General features: G+C 37.8%; 1 long non-coding RNA gene across 1 annotated transcript in view; it reads right to left on the bottom strand.

Moving 5' to 3' along the window:
- LOC150019297 (uncharacterized) overlaps positions 1-21,273 on the bottom strand; it is a 301,842-nt gene extending 280,569 nt beyond the window's left edge. The window contains exon 1 of the long non-coding RNA XR_016509245.1: positions 21,075-21,273. This is a non-coding gene — a long non-coding RNA (uncharacterized LOC150019297). The remainder of the gene's footprint in view (positions 1-21,074) is intronic.
- Positions 21,274-23,437: the final 2,164 nt, after the last annotated feature.

The following is a 23,437-nucleotide window of genomic DNA, read 5'->3' as shown; positions in this document are numbered from 1 at the left end:
GCCACCCCAGCGTGTTAGCGCCATACTTCCAAGTTGTACTTCCTGAGCAGCTTCCTAGGAAGCCACAGCGTCCCTGTTCAGGAGGTACCCCAGTACTGGAGCTGCTGACACTCCTGTCCCGGGGGGAGTGACGACGTGGGCAGAAGTCAGGCTTTCATCTCCTCAGAGGAGGCTGGGATGGAAGTGAGGAAGATGAGGTGGTGGCAGAGGCGGGCACCACAGTTAAGTTGGGAGATATCCCGGGGCTTCTCTAAAGATGAAGCAGAGGAAGCTGCTAAGATGTGGGCAGGTGGGACATAGAAGACCTACAAGGCACATACATTGGATTTAGTACAATCCTCCCTTTGTGCCACTCAGGTGACTTGTACTCTCTTAAGACATGCAGGCCTCCTGTGAGAAGAAGGCTGCCCCATTCCTTCTCCAGGAGAGAAGATGCAGGTCAGGGTGGGGGACTCGACTTTGCCGAAAAGACAGTCAGTAAACCAGGTACAGTTTGTGTGCCGTGCGCAGCTGGTTCAGTCAAATGCCACCTTTCATCCCCTCCTCAACCACCTCCCATTTTAGATTCCCTTCACTCTTGCCCAGTGCCCTGAGTAGTCTGGGTTTTGCCTCATAAAGTGACTCAGACATGTACTCTGAAGGGGCGTGAGCTTCTAAGTGCCTTGTCTCTGTCAGGCTATGGTTGTTTATATTGTCCATTCCAGGTACCACAGGCAGGGCAGATCAGAGCAGGGCCAGAGGGGCTGCTCCTTGTAGTAACCGTAATTCCTCCTGGTGCTCAAGGTTGGCTAGTCTAGCTGAAACGCCTTTCATGCCTGCTGGTGCACTGTCATAAGCCCAACGTGAACAGGTGGTAGTCACAGCTTCTAGTCAATGGAATTCTGATGATTACCCCCTGGCTACAGTGTCCTCCACCCCACCCTCCAGGAACGAGGACCTCTTTCCCAGCAGAGCCTAAAACTGCAGACAGAAAACATAAAGTCACTGCAACTGATGGTAAAGGCAAATCCAACTCCCACCCCTCGGTTTTAGATTCTTTTAATCTGTACCAACTCAGTGCTATCTTCCGGCTACTGAATCAGCACCACATGTAGTCCATCCAAACCTACAGAGTTGTCCCCAAGTTGCTACCTTCACTGAACCTTTCCTCTACCCCATAGGGCACTCCACCCTTCTACCCACATGCGTCTGGGTGTTGGGCAACATAATAAAATGCAGGAATCCTGTGATCATGGTTCAGCTATAAAATAGGTTCCTTAGTCTGAGGAAATGTCACATGGGGTATCATGTTAATATATTACGCATTCAGTCAGTGGCTTAAAAATTCAGATGATGATATTGGCAAGTCTCTCTGCAAGTGGGTGAATAAAAACTTCCAATGGTGTGTATATCGATTCTGGTGAAGACAATTTGCTACACCTCTTCCAAGGTCAAAAGTGTCCAAGATAATCCATCTGCCTCCAAGAGTTGGCTAGATTTTGCCATACCGAGGGCTCAGTGTCTTATCTCTTAGCAGGTTAGGCATTCAACAGAAGGTTCAGCAATGCATCCATCCCTCCTGATGAAGTCCAAGTGGTGGATTCTCAAGTTTTACAAACCAAATCCTTTCTAATATTCCTGCACACTAAAAGTTATGACCCTTTCCTCAGTAACATGCTCAGGAAATTCTGACATTTCCACATGTCCTAGGCAGAAAATTTACTCCCAAGTCACAGTTAAGTACCCACACAATCATGACTTTTCACCCAATAGCCTCTTATATTCCATGTCTTAACATCTTTTAATAGCCTCAAGATCTATTCCCACAATTTCCATACAATCTCTGAAAGTACACACTATCTTCCAATTATTTTGACATATAGTATATTTCTGCTTGAGGCAGGGATCCCCCAGTTAGCCTGTGCTAAAATGAGACCCTACTCAGGCTATTCAACCTGAAAGTAATGAGGGATAATGTGACAGGTCTCAAGAAGCATAAGCATCAACTTGTAAAGCACTAACTTCAGATAAGGTTACTGCATAGACCCCCACAAAAAGAAGGCTATTTTCCCCTGGCCAAGAAATACAGGGACATTCCAGGCTTCACTACTGTCAAGCACATCTAGCCCAGTATCTTCAGTCCCAGTCTCAGAGTTCTACTCTGTCTCTACCCAAGTCCTGAGTCTGACATAGATGTTCCGTTCAGACTGTACAGGGCACCTACTGTGCAGCCAGCCCTGCCACCCTTATGACTGTATCCTGGGCCTAGTTTTCAGCATAGTACTCTCTATGGGTGCACAAATGAGTCCCTCTTAAAGCAATTAAACAATGAGAGGGTATTTTCACAAAGCACAAAATGATCTTAAATCTCATTTGGATTAGTTTTTTTTTTCCTTAGGTCACATTTGCCTTTGACCTCAAGGATTTTTGTGTGAATTAATAGCTTTTTCCTTAAATCATTCCTATTGTTACAAATCAAAACTTAGAACCATATAATTGAAAAGTTACCTTGCATTTCTTTTACAAATTTTATGAAATTATATATCAAAGGTAATGGTCATTTGTAAGTACTAAAAACTCCTGGGTTTCCTTTTTTTAATAAAAATAACATGAAGCACATTCCCACTTATTCAAAACTACTTTATTGTTTGGGTTTTCACATTTTGTTTTGTCTTTTCTGAGCTTAATGGAGATTTTGTGAACATAATTAAAATATTTACTAACATACCTAAAAATATAAGTAAAATTAAATAGATATGCTGCTGGTAGGATTATAAATTAGAATGACTAGACTGGTAAGCAATTTGACATTCTATAAAAAAAGCTTTTGTATAAAAATCAAGATATATTCATTTAAAAATCCACTACAGCATGACTTATGATAAAAAAATAAGAAAAAATATAAATACATTAATATTTTAGTCATTAATTAAAATATCTGAAGCATATTTAATGACATGAGAAAACATCCATAATATAATTTCAAGCAAAAATCAAATAAAATGAAAAATTAAGGTGGTAAAACATCCCAGTTTTTTAAAATCTAAAATTAATACATGAAACTAAGGAAAATATAAATAAAATGGTTACAAATATCAGACTCCAAGTAGTCTTTTCTACCATTTTAATGAGCATGGTTTAATACAAAATTTAAATTCTAGTATTTTTACATAGACAGCATTCAGTATTCTGTCTGCATGAAATATGATATCAAGATTCCTTAGAGAACTATGAATAAAACATATATACAATTAGCTTATATATATATATATATATATATATATATATATAATACATATATATGCATTTACTGAGGAATTTTTTAATGTCATTGAGGCAAAGAAACAATATTAGAAAATTAGGGCACTTTATGCTTACTGATTAAGTGAACAAAATGACACCAAAATTTACCTAGAATTAGCCTTCAATTCGTAAAGAAAAAGGCCCAAGAGAGAGGAAAAAATAAAAGGTAACGCGGAAGGAAGGAAAGGGCACAGGGGTCCCCAGTCAAGGAAACTTGTCTTAAATGCTTCTGATGCTTCACTGTAGTAATTTGCCTTAAGCATAAAACAAAAAGGAGTCTTATTTTATTGTTCTTCTTTAAAGTATTTCCAAATACTTCTGTTTTTCTTTTGCACAGATATAAATGTGCACAGATTATAAAATGTGATTGCTAAAATAACCTTAACATCTCAAAAAAATTTAAATACAGAGAAAATAGTGAGGAGACAGAAACAAAAGTTTCAAAAGGAAAACTGTCAGACTTTCAGAGAAAAAAACTATTAATTTCTAACTGTAGTAATAATATTTGAAACAGATGTCTATCTACTTTCAAATCCAAACTGGATCATGGTTTACACAGTTTAATAAAACTTTAATTAAGGTTCTGCAATAGTGTAAACTGATCATGTCATGCAACTAAACACGTGCTTAGTATTAACATCTCTTCAAGCTCCACTATCGTTAAACTTAACCAGACTCTTCATAATTCATCCAAGGGAAAATGTCATTCAAATTAATAAGAACATAATTTATGCTCTTATTTCATTATATAATTTTTTGAAGCAAGCATTTGAAATAGAAATGGAAGGATCCCAAATTGAATAAAAAGGGGAGGAAATTACTTTATTTCTAAAGTTTCTTGTTTCTAACTAGGCATTTAACATTTTAATATGAATATCTGTGTCCTAAAAATTTTGCATTTGGAAACATGTTAGAAGACAAGTATTCCTCATTAAAATTGATTAATTTACTGTAAATTTTCTTCATTCTATTTCTATAGAACAATCTCATACAGATACCTGGTAAAGCAGGCTGAAAGCCAATGCCACTTAAAAGACCCCTAAAATAAAGGACAAGAACATTTACTGAACAATTATTGTATGAGGCATTGTTCTGGGGATTTCATTTAATTCCCACAGCACCCTTGCTAAGGAAGTCCTCTTATTAACCCCATTTCACAGCTGAGGACACTAAGGGCGAGAGCCCCGACACGAGCCCAGGCATCGGCCTTCATACTCCAGTGCAGAACATCTACAATGGCTTTTGTCAAAAGTTAGAAGAGAAAATTTTTTGTTTCATGCCCCAGAATATGTTTTTTAAACAAATATAACAAATGACACATTTTCTAATCTTAAGGCTTCTTACCTACTTTCAAAGTGAAAATTTTCACAATAACAATGAAATAAAAGTTAAAACTATACAAAATAGAAAAGCCAATCAACACTGACCAAGGATCTTTGGGTGTTATATCCATATTGGGAAGTATGTGGAAAACTAAAGAAACAGAACACAGTTTTTAGCATCCAATACAGTTAACATGGTGAGGATGATAATTACACTAATGATTCAGGAAACTGGCAATCACAAACCGATACAGTGCAGAAGAGTGCCTAAGAATGGAAAAGGGTGCAGGCTGAGAAAAGGAAGAAATGAGTCCAGTGGAATGGTATTAACATAATATTTTCTGAGAGTAAACTACAAATCAGATTTCAAAAGAATAAGAAAAAGAATAGTATTGGGATGAGAAATTCATAAATAAAGTTATATGTGTTGGGCATAAAGGTAATCAGATCATTTTTTTTCATTTTCAACCCAACGGCCAAGTGCCCATACGAAGGGGTGACTTGCCTTACTCTGTTTCACATTCACATTACTTCTCATTTCTGATACAGGAGTTTTAGTATCATTAGCCCTAATCCATTCACTGTGACCAAGAACACTTTCAGTATTTCTTAAGGACTTCAATTTTTTTTTCCTTATCTTGTTTCCCTTATCTCATAAGAGCAAGTAAGTCGTGTAAAACAAGCAACTCTATAGTTTTCAGTAGAGGCTTCCTAACTCATACTAATAGCAAATGCTCCAGAATGAATTTCTAGAGGTACTGATAATTTGTTTTTTCAATTCTATTTTTCTTAGTTGATAAGTACAATTTTACTCTTAGGTTAGATACTTTCAACACACACTGACATACTATAGGGAAAGGTTGCCCAGAAGCATGCTGGGATTAAGAATTTTCTATGGATACTCTAGAAAATACCACTGAAATCTTCTTACATACAAAAATAAGAGTTGAGTGCTATATGAAAATATAATTCTTAAAAGAAAGTTACTAATCAACTAGAAAATAATAATATAATAAGTGCCTTGAATATTTTAAAGGAATATGGACATTAATCCAGTCCTAGAACAGTATGAAAAAGAGTATTTTAGGAAAAGATAGAATGGGCATTAATCTCTCATAGAGAAAATCAGTTTAACTCTACAACATTTCAGCATTAGAATCCAATACAGTCAAACATGAAACTGAATCTGACTTCTGAACAAATGCTTTTTCAGCAATTGCCTTCAAGTTCTTAGAAAATAATTCCAAGAAAGTACAGTATTGATTGAGGCAGAATTACTTCCTCCTAACCAAAATTATTTGCAACTCCCAAATAAAAAGTTTATTTATGCAAGATGTAAAATGGTACACGGTATAATCATATGATTTGTAAATATCAGTCTCTCCTGTAAAGAATTATAAAATCTCAGAGGTGATAAGGTTTGGGACTTAAATCGGAATATGCTCTTTTGTCCCTGAAATTCCCAAACCACCTGAAGAGAAAAAACACAAACATGAAACAGTCACAGTTCCCTGCTCTCAAGCAACTAGAGCCATACCACCATTCTTCTTTTCTTTTAATTTAATCTTTATTGTATTTTTCCCATTACCATTTAGTTCCCCTTATCAATCACCAAGCAATCACCACACTGTTGTCCATGTCTGTGAGGCCTTTTTAACTATGATAAGATTTGCCGATCTGGGTTACAGAGCCATAGCATCTCAGAGCCAGGGCGACCTTAGAGAGCTTCGCCAATTTTTTATTTCAGTGATCAGTCTGAGGCTCCAAAACTAATTAGGGCCTCTCCTCCCTCCCAATTGTGTTCTCTTTTCAACATACTACTTTTGCCTCCCTTCCCTGAAAGAGAGAACAGATGTAAAATGCTAAAATAAGAACAATAAATGTATTGAAACATATTACTCTGTGCCACTCATTACTGTGATGAGAAATTGCAAAACAAGAATTATTTGACCTGAGAAATGAGAACACAAAGAAGACCTGAATTATATAAGATTATGAAAGTTAAAGTAAAAAATAATCAACTAGTCCTTCCTTATTATATGGTTTCATAATAGAATTATGAAGGGTCATTCAATGATATAAATGGCAGGTAAAATTAGAACAAATAAAAGGAAATAACCCTTGACATGCATAACAAGCCTCCAGTATACACAAGGTTGCAGAACAGAGGTTGCATCGTTAAACCCAGTAACATGATTTTAAAATAATCTGGAACATTAGTGAAACAAATATATGATTATTTATGTTCAACATAAATACAATTTTCCATAATGGAAAAATTATATTTTGGAATATAAGAAGTCACTCCAAGGAAGCTTTCTATTTGTTACAAATTACACTACAGTTTAGTATGTTTTTGTGATATGTTTATTCCTTTGGAAAATCAAATGGTGATTACTGGGCTAGCAAAAATGTGTTGATTTAATATATATATTATTTTAATATTAAGGTGTTTTAATTTACCATTTTACTTATAATGCCTAAATCCAGCCTGGAAAACTGCTGCAGTAGTTTCCTTTCACTCTAGCACATTCTGACATATCAAAATAGAAGAGACAAAATATAGGTAATCTCTCTCTTACACATGATGATCGAGTGTCTTTAAATATTAGGAAACAAAAACTATTTACAAGAATTTCAAGATGAAACTCTCCCTGAAGATTTTTATTATGTTTTTAGTACATATCTTCTGGTCCCTGGCAACAACTGAACTTTTGCCAAATACCAGAATTCAATGTTTACTATTGAAATATTAGGTATATTTTACAGCGTTTCCTTCGAAATAATTGCTTAAATTTTAAAATGTCATTTCAGATAAGTTGATTGATTTTAAATGGTCTTTTTCATCATTTGCATGTCTATATTCTTAGCAAATTACCTGAGCTATTTGATTTCCAAAATTAACTAAAACTATGTCACTACATTTAACTGATGTTCAATACCCATTATATCTCTCTCTCCCTCTCCCTCTCCCTCTCTCTCTCCTTTCACACCCCCCTCTCTCTCTTGCTCTCTGTCTCACACACACACACACAAACACCCCATATGGATAAAATGGAGGTCAATTTTAGTAAATATGTAGTTAATTTTCTCTATAAAACAGTGCCAGTACTCTATATAGAAATGATCCATAACTGAAAGGGGAAAAAGAGGAGGTAACACCATTTAAGGTTCTAAAATATATCTTTCCAAAGTTTTTGAATATTTTCTTTCTTTATCCATCTCTCTTCTCAATATGTGATCAATAGCCCAAGCCTCTATCTTGGGCACTCTTCAATGAGCAGCCTTTCTCTGTGCTCTCACGGCACTTTTCACATACAGTTACCATCTCATACAGTTGTTACATACATGTCTCTGCCTTCCCCCCTGGAATCTTTCCAAGCTCTTGAACTATCAGGGCTGAGTGCTGGTCATCTTTGTATCATCAATAACTAACACAATGTCTGGCTCTAACAGTGCCCCAACATTTAAGTATGCATTTAGAATCAGACAGTCCTCTATTGGAATCCTGGACTACCACCTGGGGAACCTCACCATGCCTTAAGTTCCTGCATATGTGAAATGGGATGACAATCATTACTTTCTCAAAGAAGATGGGCCTATTTAGCTCAGTGCCTGGAATATAGGAAAGACTCAATAAGGTAACCACCCCCCCCCCTCTTTTTTTGCTTGCTTGCTTATATAGGCCAACCATCCACATTAATGCTAAATTTCATCTCTTTTATCCACAGCCTTTCAAATTTCCTCAATTTAGTGTTATAATTATTTCTTGGCAAGTTAACAAATTTGTGAGGTATATATATGCTAAATTTGTGAGGTATATATATGCTAAAGCGTTAGGTTACTGAAGAATTCAGCAAACAATGGGGCGGGACTAGCTTTGATTTCTTTCAGGGTAATCATGTGTTGGCAAATTAAAAGCTGAGTAGAACCTCAAGGGAGAAATCAGAGGATGTAATCTACTCCGTTTTTTTAAAAAGCCCTTGACAAGGTACTACCACAAAAGTTATTAAAAAGAACTGAGTCACCATAGGATTAGGTAAACTCTTACTGGAGAAACAAAGAAGACAGTGAAAAAAGGCATTACTTTGGCAAGAAAACTATAAATAGGGAAAGTGCTGGAAATGGTCTTATTTAACATCTTTATAAATGATGTAGAGAGGAAATGTAGATTAAATTTTCCAGGTCTGTGAAAGATACTAAGTTTTTCCAGTACGTGGAATGCCAAGTCAGTGGGATAACCTACACGATTTCCAAATTTTTATGAGTTACTAGTGGGAAAATATCAAATAAGATTCAAAGTGGAAAACTATAGGGCTATGCATGTAAGAGAGGAAATATATATACTGTACTTCTCAGGATAATAAGCCTTTGTTATAACAGAAAAGAGCTTAAAAGTCACTGAATTTATGTGCTCCCATCGCCAACAAAGCTAACAACAGCACCAACATCACACAAGAACAAAACACAATTCTCATCCTATTTAAAACCATGGTTCATCTTTACTTGAAATACTACATGTGGTTCTAGTTTAAGACAGCCTAGGACTCTAAAAATATCTGCTGCTGAAAGAAAAAATATCTAACCCTACTCCAAAAAAGGGAAAAAGATTTAGAAACTGAGGAAAATCCAACCAAACAAAAATAAATGATCAAGTGGACCACAGAACGGGCCTATGAAGTAAAACAAGAAAAATTAGCATTCTTTGAGTCTAGAAAGGGTACAGGAAATATTATAGGTGTCAAGACTCATAGGTTCTATGCAACGATGGAAAATATGGACAAGACAAATATTAAGCTAACGAATGGCTGCCATACTTCAAGTATAATACACAACTTGATTGAGGAATGAAATATAAAAGCCAAGAAGTTAAACAAACTAAGAAATTCTAATCAGTTCCAAAATAGAACAGTGGTTTATACTGAGGAAAACTAATATATTTTGATGGTATAACACTAAATTTTAAAAGTGAAATCACAAAACACCAATCCTAGCCATCCCTAACATATACCCTGATGCTATCGTCTAAAGACAGAATAGTAGACTGAACCACTTTGGCACTTTGTAAACGTTCTCATTGACTTATTTTGTTTCTCTCATATCCAGTCTATCTGTGCTCTGCATTTATTTTTGACAGTGTATTATCTATGATTTTAAACATCTTTCTCCTTTTAGCAAGATATGACTATGTCTTTGACACATATAGCGTCAAGTTCATTCATACTGCATAAATATTTAATAATCCCATTTGTAAGAAAGACATTATTCACAAACTAAAGATGTAAAATGTTATTGTTAAACTGCATTATACCTTCCAGGTTTAGGAGAGAAGAGCCAAAAATGGAGTTTATAGCCTCATGCTAAGACAGGCTGCATGTTAGTAACTTATAAGAAAAATGTTCAAGAATATATAACAGCTTTCAAACCACAATTATAAATACATGAAATTTCAAATAAAATAGGAACTAGAGTATTTGGTGAAAACTCTATATAATAAAATTATAGATTTTTGTTTATTTAGATTATATAAAGGCATCAAAATGGTCTAGACAAAGTAATATCTACAACATATTTTATATAATATATGTCTGTGCCATTTTTAGCTCTTTTTTAACCTGTGAGCATCTGTTTAAATGTTTAAAACATGGACATTTCCTAAAAATATTTTAAGTAAAATCATGTAATTAGAGATTTCATAACAAATTATAAATGCACCATAGTGTTATTATTTATCTGTGATATTATTCAAGTATTTTAATGTCATGTTTACAGAATACCAATCATCATTATCCTAACTTAGTCAAAATGCCAGTCCATCACAGGATGGTAAGGTAGTAAGGACTGTTGAGGTTCAGGATCATAGGAAGGAACATGGTTTAGCCCAGCTCTGGTTCAAAATAAGTAGTCAGAGGAAAACATAGTCAAGTGCAAAAGTGAGAAAGAAAAAGAAGGAAGAAGAGAAGGCGTGAGACAAGTAGGAAGGTGCAGAGTACAAGGGGATGCAATGAACATTCGCGTATTCATAGGACCAAGGAGAAAAACAGCACAATTCTAGCATTCAGATTGTGGCAGATAATGCAAAGGTTTTTATTTAAAAGCTAAATGTGTTTTAAAGATCTAAATATGAAGTAGTCAAGAAATAAAGGCATTAAGTTGTAATCCTTCTATCAAGCACATAAAATGTATCTTCATGCTGTGGATCACAAAGTTAAATTTTACAGCTAAAAAACATGAAAATTGAGTTTTCGGTAAGCAATTTTCCATTGCTTCATGGCTTTGAAAATCAACATAGCACAGTGTGAGAGAGAATGCAAAAAATGTAGTGTGCACAATCTTTGATGTGCCTGAGATACAGATTGCTCCCAGGCAATAGATTTAAAAGAAGTTTTACATTATCGGCCTTTTTTTTTTTTTTTTTTTTTTAACAAAGAGCAGCACCTGCTTTTACTGGTAAATGTGTCAAAACTTAAATTCTACAAAAACATTTCTGGAAGAAGTTAATTTATGTATGACTTTTACCTAAGCCTTAACATATTCTACAGAATGCTAAAACTATAAAATAGATAAATGTAAGTTATAAAATTAAAAATTTCTTATGCCATCTATATACAAGGAGGAAGCATACATTACTCCATAAATATGCATAATTATGGGGTAGGAAATGCCTAATTTGCCTACAAAAATTGCAAGGGTTTGATAACTAAAGCAAGGAGTGAATCGGGTCCATTGAGAATTACTAAGAAAAACATAATCAAACATAAATGCCACAGAATACAAAGATCATTTTCCAAATTGATTCCAGAAACAGCTCCTAGGTATATTTCCATGAAAAGCTAATTTAATTCAATTAAACAGCATAGCATGGTTTTCCTCTTCAGAAAGAGTTTAAATATTTTAATTTGCTAACAGATGTTAAAACTAAGTGTTTTAAAGAGTGATTCATTTAATCTTGAGTGCAATGAGGATTCAAATTGCTGAAGAGGGACTTATGAATGAAAAAGGACTTACTGAGCAGACATATTTATCATGACATCCATCATTTATGAAATACATAAGAGTAAAACTTAAAATTTGTAATTAATATTTTTAAAGTCCTTACTGATGTACTGCCATAGAAATAATTCCCATTCAAAATTATAGGACAAGATAAAACACTTACATGTCTGACCTCCATATGGGTATATTATGAGAACCTTACCTCCAACATGCAATGGAGGGAACAAATTTATCATGTAAAACTTAAATAGTAGTTGTACTTATTTTGGAATAATTCGGGTTTCCCTGGATAACTTTTCCTAGTTAATCTCAACATTATATAAGTCTGCTTACAGTCACTCAGGGTGAGTAAGTAATGCCTCCAAACCAGCCTGGTCATGGATTCTTATGCGCCCATCTGGCTGCTGGCTGGAACACTGGAATGACTCATAAAAATGAAGCAACCTGAGGTCACCTACTCCAGGTCTTTTAAACAGAATTGCCAACTGCTTACCAGGTGGTTCCAATTTCCGAGAATACTTAAAATAAGAGAGAAGCTCATTCTAGATACACCATTTTATTTTCATATTGTCTCTGGCCACAGAATTTGGTAAGGAAGGAAGCTCTTTTGAAATGCAGATCACGAATCATATGAAAGCCAGAATATTATATAAATAAAGTCAAGGGGGAAAGAAACGGCAAGACACAAAACCATATTATATTATACTCCCAATTTTGTAAAGAAAAAAGGACCCTAACTGTTAACAGTGGCTATTTCTGTGTGGTAGAAGAGTGAGTGATTTTTATTTTATCTGTTACAATGCCCTATAATTCCCAAGTTCATTTCAATGAATAATTACTCTTAATATTATTAGAAAAAAATAACAATAAGTAGCTTTTTAGAAAATAATATGCACTGTAAACCTTGGACTGAGTGGTCCCCAGAGGATACTAATATCTGTACTTGCAGAAAACCTTTTTCTGGGTAGTTAAGAAAAACATTCATTTTACCTCTAAAAATAAAAAAAAGAAAAAGAAAAAAATTTAAGAAACACAAAAAGAACTGGATTCCTACTCTATGATAGGTGTGCCAGACAGGGGAAAAAGTGCTGGCAACATGAATGGTGAAATGTTTAGTCAATTATTGTATCTATCTTTTCCCAAAGTGAGTTTTGAGGAACATTGTTAGTCCAGTGATGTGTGTGGGGAAATCTACAAGTCCTGCGATCAGAACCCCCTTTCCAGGATTGAGGATTGTCACAGTGCACATTAGCATAATAAAGGCTCAGAGAAGGTTGCAGTTATAAAATATCAACAACTCCCAGATTACTATTATCATTTATTTACTTATGAAATGCTTCCGTGGTGTTCACTATGTGCCTAGCATTGTTCTAAACACTTGACAAATGTTCTAATCCTCATACAAACTTAAAAATTACTATTTTTGTCATCCCTGTCTTACAAATGATGAAGCTGAGACAGAAGGTTCTGTAACTCCACCAAGGTCATGCAGCTAGCACGTGATAAAGCCAAAATTCAAAGCCAGGCCAACTCTACAGTCCCCATGATCACCCAGTAGGCTATGCTGCCGCCCATGGGCTCCTTCTTGGGCTGCCTACACACCTGAAATTCCACAAAACCACTGCTCCATGGAACACATTGGGAAAACAAATGCGTTCAAGTAAAACATACGGTTATGTGTAAACTGCTGATCTGGATTAGTCAAATAGCTCCTACTACTTCAAACTCTAATTTTTCATTTAGTATGTGACAAGACAAAAAGAACTAGCAATGCTATTAGGCCTAAAAATTCCTGGAACATGATTTCGAAACAAGAGAAGTTCGGTTAAATTATTTTCCCTCTCTGTTGTTTAATCAATTTTATCAGACATTATAATGCTGAGGAGTTATGATAAAATAAATATCTGTATGACTTTAGGCCATTTCTACACTCTCAAATTCCAAGTGTCTCATAATTTCCAAAAGTTATTTGTATAGTGGGATTATTGGTCATATTCATTTTTTCTTCATGCTTACCTAACTTTTAACAAATTCTAGCCCTGGTTAGGGGGCTCAGTTGGTTGGAGCACTGTCCTGCACACCAGAAAGGTTGTGGGTTTGATCCCCCATCAGGGTGTCAAGGTGCATTCAGGAGACAACCCATCAATGTTTCTCTCTCACATCAATGTTTCTGTTTCTCTCTCTCTCTCTCTCTCTCTCTCTCTCTCTCTCTCTCTCTGCAATCAATAAGCACATCCTCAAGTGAGGAGTTAAAAAGTATTCTAATAAATACAAGCAGCAGGGAGATGGAGAAGCTTGTGATTTTCATTAAATTATTATTCATTAAGTGTTATGTTTCAAAATGAATATATTGCCATAAAATGGTATTGTCAATGTATGGTTAATTAAAAATGTGCCTAACAAGATTATATAATAACCTTATTTTTGCTTAAAAATACATAAAAATTCAGAAGAACATTCTTAAAGGGTCTATATATGTGTATATGTGTGTGTGTATGTCAAAATATTAATTTTAGGTAATGGTTTAAGGCAACTTATTTTCTATAGGTTTACCCGCAATTTCTAACCCATCATGAAGATTTATCATTTGTATCATTGGGAAGATTTACATATGAAGAGCCAACCTAACAGATGCGGGTCAACAAAAGCCACTTAGAAATGCCCTTGCCTTTCAGTTGCTTGTGATCTCAAGCAAATGCTAGTCCTCTCTATTACTCTCTACCACTGAATCCTGTTTATGTCCCTCACACCCCTAATCACATTATTGATTTGTAGATACTAAGTTTAGTGTTTTATTTCCTATCTCTTCCCCAATCTTCATCCCAAACACGGGCAAACATCTGCCTTTTTGTATCCAGAGCACCTAGGACAGTGCCTGGCCCTAAAAAGTGACTCCATAAATATGCCCTGTTTTAATGAATGAATGAATAAAAGAGTGAATGAGACAACCAAATTACAGATGTAGAAGGTACACAGGCTACTGAGTAAGAAGTTTCAAGCAATAAACTGGTCTAATAAAAGTATTTCTATAATAACAAGGTAGGTTTCCAATGCTACTGTGGCTTTTATAGGATCATGCATGTCATTTGGGGTGGAAAACAGGTAAGGAGGTCAACTACTCTTAACAGTTCAAGAAGGTTCCAAAAAGAGGCGGCTTTCAAAAGCTGCATCAACAGAAAATGGGACCTGAATTGTTACAACTTGTGACAGGTAAAACAAAATTTATTTACCACCAACTTAGTAAGTATAGGCAGAAGTGTAAAAGAGTCTAAATAACAATGGAGTAAATTAGGACGGTAATAGCAGAAAAGCCCCGGCTGGTGCAGCTCAGTGGATTGAGTGCCGGTCTGCGAGACAAAGGGTTGCCGTTGGATTCCCTATCTGGCGCATGCCTTGGTTACACACATGGGGGCGTGCAAGAGGCAACCACACATGGATGTTTCTCTCCTCTTTCTTCCTCCCTTCCCCTCTCTTTAAAAATAGATAAAAATCTTAAAAAAAAAAAAATGCAGAGGAGCTATTTGAGAGATTACTGGAATCCAGAAGGACAGGGTAGTACAGAGAAGGCTCCCTTAAGCGAGCAGTGGACACAGGCAGCCAAAGTTGGTCTGGCAGGGAAGGACCCAGGACATTAAACACCCTCTCTCCACCCTTCCTGTAATCTCACACTGGGATTCCCCAATGCCCTAAGCCGTCTGGAAATCAGCTCTTCACCCAGGCAGCCTGATGGGCAGAGCATAAGGTAGAAGTGGATCTGGAGAGGGAAACAGAGATACCTGACAGGGAGGTCAATGGGAATAACGTGTGAGGTTTTAGCAAAATCGAGTTGCACAGGTAGAGAAGACGTTCAGATACAGAAGGGACTCATGACTAACTGAAAAGGAACTAAAGAAACAGTGAAAGATAACTACTAGATACATGAAAATGTGACACCAAATTTTTTGTAACACCATTTGAGGAGAGCACTACATTCTGTATTAGGAAGACTAAGAGGGTACTCCCCCACTCAGGGCACTATTACCGCTAAATGGTTATAGGACAACAGCAGAAAAGTAGCTTATTCCAGAAAAAGAACGGATGATAATTTAGTACCTTTTATAGACAGTTGTAAACTGTATTAATTAGATAACACTCACTGATCGCTATCAAGAGATTAATTTAAACAAAGGCACCATCATTACAGACTTCCGCGGAATCGCTTTAGATTCATAAATCAACAAATTAACTAGTGACAGATGTGTCTGTACTTGTTTAAGTCCATATCTATCTAACGGCTATAAAAATGACTAAATTGTTTATCTCAAGACAGCCAGGCATGAAATGTTATAGAGATATATTGGATTGTATCTTTTTTCCTTCAGCCAATAAGTAAATACAACTTTCAGAAAACTCATTTTCTTAACTTGCTACTTAATATCTTCTAAAGCTGAAGGCACACGGAGCCATTTACTTGTTAATAGGGAAAATAAAGTCAGCTGAATCAAAACTATGGGTCTTAGCAGACTGCATCCAACAACATTCCACAAATATTTACTGAAGCCCTACTATATTCCACCAGCTCATTGCAAAGGGCTGGGATACAATGAAGGGTGAGTTCCAGATCTAACAATGGAACTTTACAGCAAAATCTTTCAAGAAACATGTGAAGTTTTCAAAGCTGAAGGGTAGAGAAAAATGACATTTGAACCTGATTAGAAAATTCTGATTTGCTTCCTTTCCTTTGTAACCAGAACACAAACTTTGTGGGACATCTGGGAACTGTGAGGTACTGAGGTCTGCAATTTAAAAGTAAAAGCAACTGTTGAACCAGTGGGTTGCTGTAATGTAGATCAAGGCAAAAAAAAGGGGGGGGGGACTGAGGAGGGGGTGGGGAGCCTGATTCAACTCTGTGACTCATTCAGTGATAAGAACAATGTCAGATCAATCTCTCCCAGCTCCACCCTTGGCCAAACCACCAAACTCAGCTAGATTCTTCTCATAGCCTCCCACATCATCTACCTTCAGACATTCTTGCTCACACTATAGACAGACATGCTAAACCAAATCTGTTCACTTCTCAGTTTAAAATCCTCCAGGGTAATTAAATAAAATGTACTTTGAATAAAATGCATACTTCATAACATGGGCCTGGCTATCTCCCTAACCTCATTCCTACGATGTCCTCGAATCGCCTGAGTTCAGCATGCAACCCAGCTGGCCGCTCCTTTAGGGACAGCCTTGATGTCCCCTCTACCAGAAGTTCTCCAGGTCTTCTTCTCCAGGACGACTCTTTCTCCTTGTTCACAAGATCCTTAGAGAGGCCTTCCTTAACAATTCCACACAAAGTAGCCCTAGTCACTCGCTGTCCTATCACCCTGTCTTGTTTTTCTAATGACAATTTCACTACTGGAAATGATCTTACTCGTGTGCTTGTTTATGCCCATTGTGTTTTCGCTCTCTAGAATGCAAGTTCAATGTCTCTGATGGCTGCAGTGTCCTCAAAGTATATAATAAAGCCAGGCAGAGAACAGGCACTTGAACATTTCAGTAAAAATGAATGTAATTAAGGTAACTGGCATGTGAGTGGATGCTCCAAAAAATCATCAAAACAGATTATTGTCTAACGCAAATTATGTATTATCCTTTTTTATCTCAATACAATGGATAAGCTTTAAAGATATTCAAAAGTGTTATAAATTGTCCCTCTTGTCCAATCCAAATCTTCATTTACTTCTCTTTCCTAAAGATACCTAAAATTTTTTAGTTTTCCTCAACTTTAACTGTTAATTGTGTGAATGCCTGTTAAATCTATATTTCTAGCCCTGGCCCCTCCCTCCCTGAATTCTGACCTGCCTCTATAGATGGTAAAACTTCTACTTTAATTTCTACCACTGTATCAAATCTAGCATATGGAAACCTGAAACGAGTATCTCTTGTGCAAAATCAGCTTCTACCTCTATCCTTAATACTTTTATCACCCATCCTCCAGACACCCGGATTGAAAAGCTAGAAATTATCTCGATCATGTAATTCAAGAACTGGAAGGAAGATTGGAAAACATCACGTGAAGCGGTCTTCAAGACTTTTTAAGACTGTGTTAGCCTTTTCTCAAACAAAAGCTCACAGGGAAGTCTGATATGTAAAACAGATGAATTTGCAGTTGTTCCTGGAGTTACACTGGTGGTCTCTGAAGAAAAACTTCAAAAAGAACCCCTAATCTGGTCCAAACTTCCCTTTCTCCCTGCCCCCCTTCAACACACAGACAGAAAGTTATAAAGGAGAAAAATTTAAGTTGTGGGAATTTAAATCTTCTTTGCAGGTAGAAATAATTAGTCTGCCCAAGATTACACAGTACTGAAAACATAAAAGCACTTAGAAGTCAGTGTTCTAAAAGACAGATGACCTTCATACATACATGTAACAAATGACCAGTTATTACAGACTGATAAATTTCATGACTGACTTTTACTGATTGGCATGAGAAGAAATCTTCAGTATTTAGATAATAATTGTTAGCTTCTAATAACAGCGTTATCCTCTTCTAGTGAAAGAAAATAAGTATGAGTCCAGTGGAGAGAAGTGTGGTCCAGTGAAAAACAGCACCAGGTCTCAGTTCTATAGCCCATGTGGCTTCACTGTCTATTTCTGAACATGGTTTTCAAATTCTTTAGGTCTCACCCATTTCATCTTTAATATTAATGTGTGTGATAAGAGGCCTTCTCAGACTCTTTTCATCCCTCAGTCTATGATCTGTGATTTCTCCATGGTAAAGTATTTCCCTTAAGCTACTGCAGAGAATATCACAAGTTAGAGACAAACTGGAAGAGAACAAATGATCCTTTAAGGATTTTTTGAGTATCTCTCATATGCCAGGTACTCTGCTGGGCCTCTGAAATTCAGAGAAAAAGAAAAGAAAAGAAAAGAAGAGAAAAGGAATACTATCCCAGCTCAACAAGAGAAAATACCCTGTGAGGAAGAGCCAAGCAAGTAATTGTACAGCGGAAAGGTGAATGCTGAGAGAGGAGTTCAGAAGCTTCACAGGCAGCCACGAGGGGCTTATGAAAATCAGGAAAGGCTTTTTAGGTTCGAATAGGAGACAACTGACTTTATATTTAGATGATAAGTATGAGTTGAGCGCTGAGGAAGAGTGGAGGTTGCTCTATGTACCAAAAGATATCACATTTTAAAGTGCCTTATAAACAAATAATAAAATCAGCATTTATTATAATAAAAAATAATTTATCAGGTTATTTCACACACAGTTTTCAAAGTTTATGTGAAAATACAATTTTCTTTTAATAAATATTATGTAATGACTAGAACATTTTGAGGGACATATTGTATGTGAACACGCCATGAGCAGAGGCAGCACGTCACTCGGGGGCAATGATCTAACAGGGAATTTCAGACAACCGTGCCTGGGCTAAAGGCTACGCAGCACCTGGCAGACAAGGTGGCAAAGCCCCCGAAAGAGTGATGATTCACTAACATGACATAAATCAAGATTTTAACTCACCAAACTAACATTTTGATTTAAAATCACAAATCAGTGTCATTAAAATTCATCAGCGGACCCCAGCACTTGAGTAATGAGATCATATCAACTTATATCTTGTGACCAAAAGGAAAAGGTGATTTTCTAAATGGTAATTCAGATTGGACAAATAACACACTGTATCACGTTTTTGTAGCCCTGGGCTGTATTTGGCTAAAAACAAAGGTACATTATGCATGACTAAAGAAAACAGTGAAAATCAGCGCAATTAATTTCCCAGCTATGTTTCCCATAAAAAAGCCATCAGTGCTATGATTTGCTTACAGCATACAACCCTGTTTTTTGCATTGCACAATGATCTAAGTGTATAATAACTTGCATATTTCACTAAGATGTAATATCCTTCAAAACATCCTTATAGTGAAAGTTTTCCAAAGAAATTATTGATCTCTGGAACGTCTCGTGTTTTAAAATTACTGACAAATCCTTTCCTATTTTCTTTGCAGTTAGAAATAATTCTTCTTGATCACCAGAGTGTAAAGAAGTATAAGAGTACAAAGACTGAATATTTTCTTAAAGACAAATGTCCCTGCTGACACAGGACATTCCCCATAATCTTCGCAAAACGATAATTAGGAGAGTTGTCACTAGGATACTAAAAATATATGTAAAAATAGAAAAACAGATATGAGTTGGCCTCAGTTTAGTATAGCAAGAAATTTCCGTAAGTGCTTTTTCAAATTATTTTCAGACACGTTCTAGCTTAGTCCTCAGGCGGTGCCTTTTGTGTTTCTTTCCCGAATTCAGAAGCCTTTTCTCAGGTGGCTGTGTGTCACTGCACACAGGTTTGGTACATTCTCGTTATATGTTGGAGGCAATTAAGCAGCTCTCTTCTTCTGTTTTCTTTCACCGACACCTTTGTGGCTGCTCAGTCACTGACCTCACCTTGGTGGAAAAGTGAATATAGCAATTCCTAATAACTCAAAAAAACCACCGTATTCCCATTCTACAGGAAACAAATAGGAAGGATCCCGAATCCAGCTGGAGTGGCGGCTCAACAGGGGTAAAACCCAGCACCAGACAACTTCCGGAGGATTCTCTCTCAATGTCTGAAATCCTAACACCGCAAGAGACAGAGAGAAATACGGGACCCTGACAGAAACGGGGACAAGTAGACTGATGGGGGCAGAGAGCGAGAGGCAGAGGAGGGGCAAAGAGACAAGCACCAGAAGAAAGTCATCCTCTAAATGAGAGTCCGAATGTGTGGGAGGCAGCGATACACTCCGAGGGATGGAAAGACAGAGAAGGGGATGGTGCGAGGGAGCCAGGGAGACGGACCCAGGGGGAACGGGTCCGAGCGGGTGGAGAAGGGGGAGAGGCAGAAAACAGACAAAAACACTGGGAACGTGACAGAGGCAGAGCAACAGGCAGAGGGGAAGGCGCTGCCAGTAGCTGCGGAGCGCGAGCCCAGTGCGGGGCCGCGGACCAGCCCGTTGAGTTCCCTGCCTCTTCGAGGCTGGGTCCCGGGAGGCGTCCGAGGCAGGTGGCTCCGCAGGACGTGCGAGCCTGAGGGCTCCGTGCCTCCCCGGAGGCGTGCTCCCTGCCCCGTCCCCGATTCCGATTCCTGCGCTGCGCCTCGTTAGCCCTCCCGCCCCGTCTCCGGGCCAGCGGGTCCCGACTCCCCAGCTCCGGAGCACGTGTTCCCGCGCTGCCTTTGCCGCCCACTCCTCGCCAGCCAGCGCGGGCGTGAGCTCTCGGTCCCGGCAGAGCTGCCCTCGCACAAAGCCCCGGCGGCCACCCGACCCGCTCCGCGCGGCCGCCCCGCCTGCGGTGTGCTGCCGGCTCCCGCCCTCACCCGGAGCGCTCTCCTGCGGGGCGCCACCCGGCCGAGCCCCGCGCCCGCCTGCCTCCGCCCCGCGGCGCCCCCTCTGCCCGCTCAGCTCCCGCCGGCTAGACCCGCTCCGCACGCGCGGGAACCCGCGGAGCCTCGGCCGCCTCACCCTCCACTGCGCTCCGCTCCGGCACTGCCGTCCTCGTCCCGGGCGCCGGAGTCCTTGCGGTCCCGATCGGCTCCCGCGCAGGCCTGGGGCCAACTCCGCGACCCGCGCTGACCACAGCGACCGTCAACTTCTGGCTGCAGTGGCCGCTCTGCCGCCGCCTCCGGACTTTTTTCCCTCTGCAACTCGGCTGCCTCAGGAATTTTTTTTTTTTTTTTTTTTTTTTTTTCATTTGCCCTCTCCAGCTCCCACTAGTGATTGGAGACTGAGAGCCAAGTACTTAAGAGGAGGGATTACACTTCTTGACGCACTGGAGCTGCCCAACGCTGCCGCTGCCGTCCGGGTGAGGAAGGGTGCAGGGACTCCGGTGCTGCGAGCGCATCGCGCAGTCCCCAGCCCTAGGTCGGCTGTGAACTTCCCACCCGTAGTCGGCGTCACAGGGCATCGCTTCCATTTCAGTCATCGATGCTCTCTTATTCGTGTGTAAGAAAAGGTTTTATTTACAAACTAGGTCTGAAGAACAAAGATTTGTGGAATTACTGTACATTGAGAGCTGGAAAGGTGCCCCACAGATGACCTAGTATTGGGGATTTAAACTTTTCTGGGCCATTGACACTGGAGAAGTTGATAAAACCTTGACCCGCCTCAAAAAAAAAAAAAAAAATATATATATATATATATATATATATATATATATATATATATATATATATACACACACACATATGCACATCAAATTATGCCTGCACCTCTGGATGGGAAGTTTCAGAACCCTGAAATGTATAGTTGGGCATCATAGTAAAATAAAAATTTCCTTTCTTCAAATATCTTGAAACTGTTTTAAAAAAAAAAACAAGTAAATAAAAACTAACAAAAAAATTCCTTCCACTTGTATTTGATGAAATTTTACAATTATTGTATTAATGTTTACTTGGGAAAAGTATATAACATCTTTGCTTTGTGGTCTCCATGCTAAATCTTTAAGTGTTGAAACATTTTCTAAGAGGTAAATGTAAATTAAGCTAGTCCACAGTCTTTCAGAAGACTTGGGGAGAATAGTTAACTTTTTAAAATCAGCCATGTTGCCAACTCTATCTCCCAGGGAGGGAGCTAATGACTTCCATAGAATTTTTTCCTCCCGATGCCTCTCAGCTGCCTATCCTCCAGAATTAAATTCCTCCTTTTGCAAAACTTTGCCATCTTTCAAATGTATTGATAAACCTCTCTGAACACCATCAAGTGTGTGATTTAAACAGTATAATACAATTCACTCTGACATAGCTTTTTTCCCGGTTTCTTCACGTTTATTTCCATTGTCTGTTTACTTCTTAGACTACCATTTTCTTTCAATCACTCCCTTTTCTTAGGTTATTTGCATTAAATCTTTTTTTTTATATTAGACATTAAAGATACTCCTTGGAACTAATCAATAAGAAAATTAATTCAGTTGTGTATAAATTTATTTTATGCAGTTCTCACCAAGAAGCAGGTGGTGCTCCAGGCATTTATGAAGAGTCTGTGAAATGTGGGCACATTTTTCTCATCAAAGAAATGTTAGGGTCCCCACAGAAGTTTATTTGCCCCCTAATGTGTCTGAACCATATTATTATTATTATCAGGACTAACCTGTATTCTGGTTCCTGGTGCCAGACTAGAACAAAAAAAGTTCTATTTCACATAACACTAGAACATTTTCAAAAGGTAGCATTTGTCATTGGTATCATCTCACCACCCTTGTTCAACCTTTATTCTAGTCCCTAGTACCAGCACTTATCTTATTGTACCAAGAATACCAAGGAAGAATCCAGCCATTTTACCCTCTCCCTAAGTCCTCTCTTCTCATTTACCTTCCTCCTGGTCCCCAGTCAAATCTTCTATCCTTTCCATCCTCTGATATTAACTAGCTTTAAAGAGGGAGAGAAATCTAATTGAATGGATCCCTTCCTACTGTGTGAATTACTGATAATTTAAATTTGACAAATATATTTTTTCCTCCTAGGATTTCAGTCCTCACAATCTGCAGTTAAATAAATCCAATGTTATGGGGAAAGTTTTGGAATAGAGTATTTGGGTTACTCATATCTTTTTAAAAGCTGTACTAAGGATGAGCTCTCCTTGGCTTAACTCTACTCAGCAAATATATCCTAAGCTCCAGGGAAAACACAGAGATTCCATTTCATTAACTTGCCAAAAAGAGTATGTAGGTTGTTTTTTTTAAAAAATAAGATATTGAAAAATCCAAATCAGAGGAATACAGAAATCTCCTTTTTTTTTTTTTTTTTTTCTTTTTTTTAAAGCATTTTGGGAGGAAGAGAATCAGAGAGGGCCCCATGATGGAAATGTGTTCGAGTTGGGCCTTAAAAAAA

The sequence above is a fragment of the Furipterus horrens genome, unplaced genomic scaffold (genome assembly GCF_987537825.1).
Source record: "Furipterus horrens unplaced genomic scaffold, mFurHor1.1.pri manual_scaffold_2, whole genome shotgun sequence".
Lineage (NCBI taxonomy): Eukaryota > Metazoa > Chordata > Mammalia > Chiroptera > Furipteridae > Furipterus > Furipterus horrens.
The sequence above is the reverse complement of the archived record's forward strand: the minus strand, read 5'-3'. Positions and strand labels throughout refer to the sequence as shown.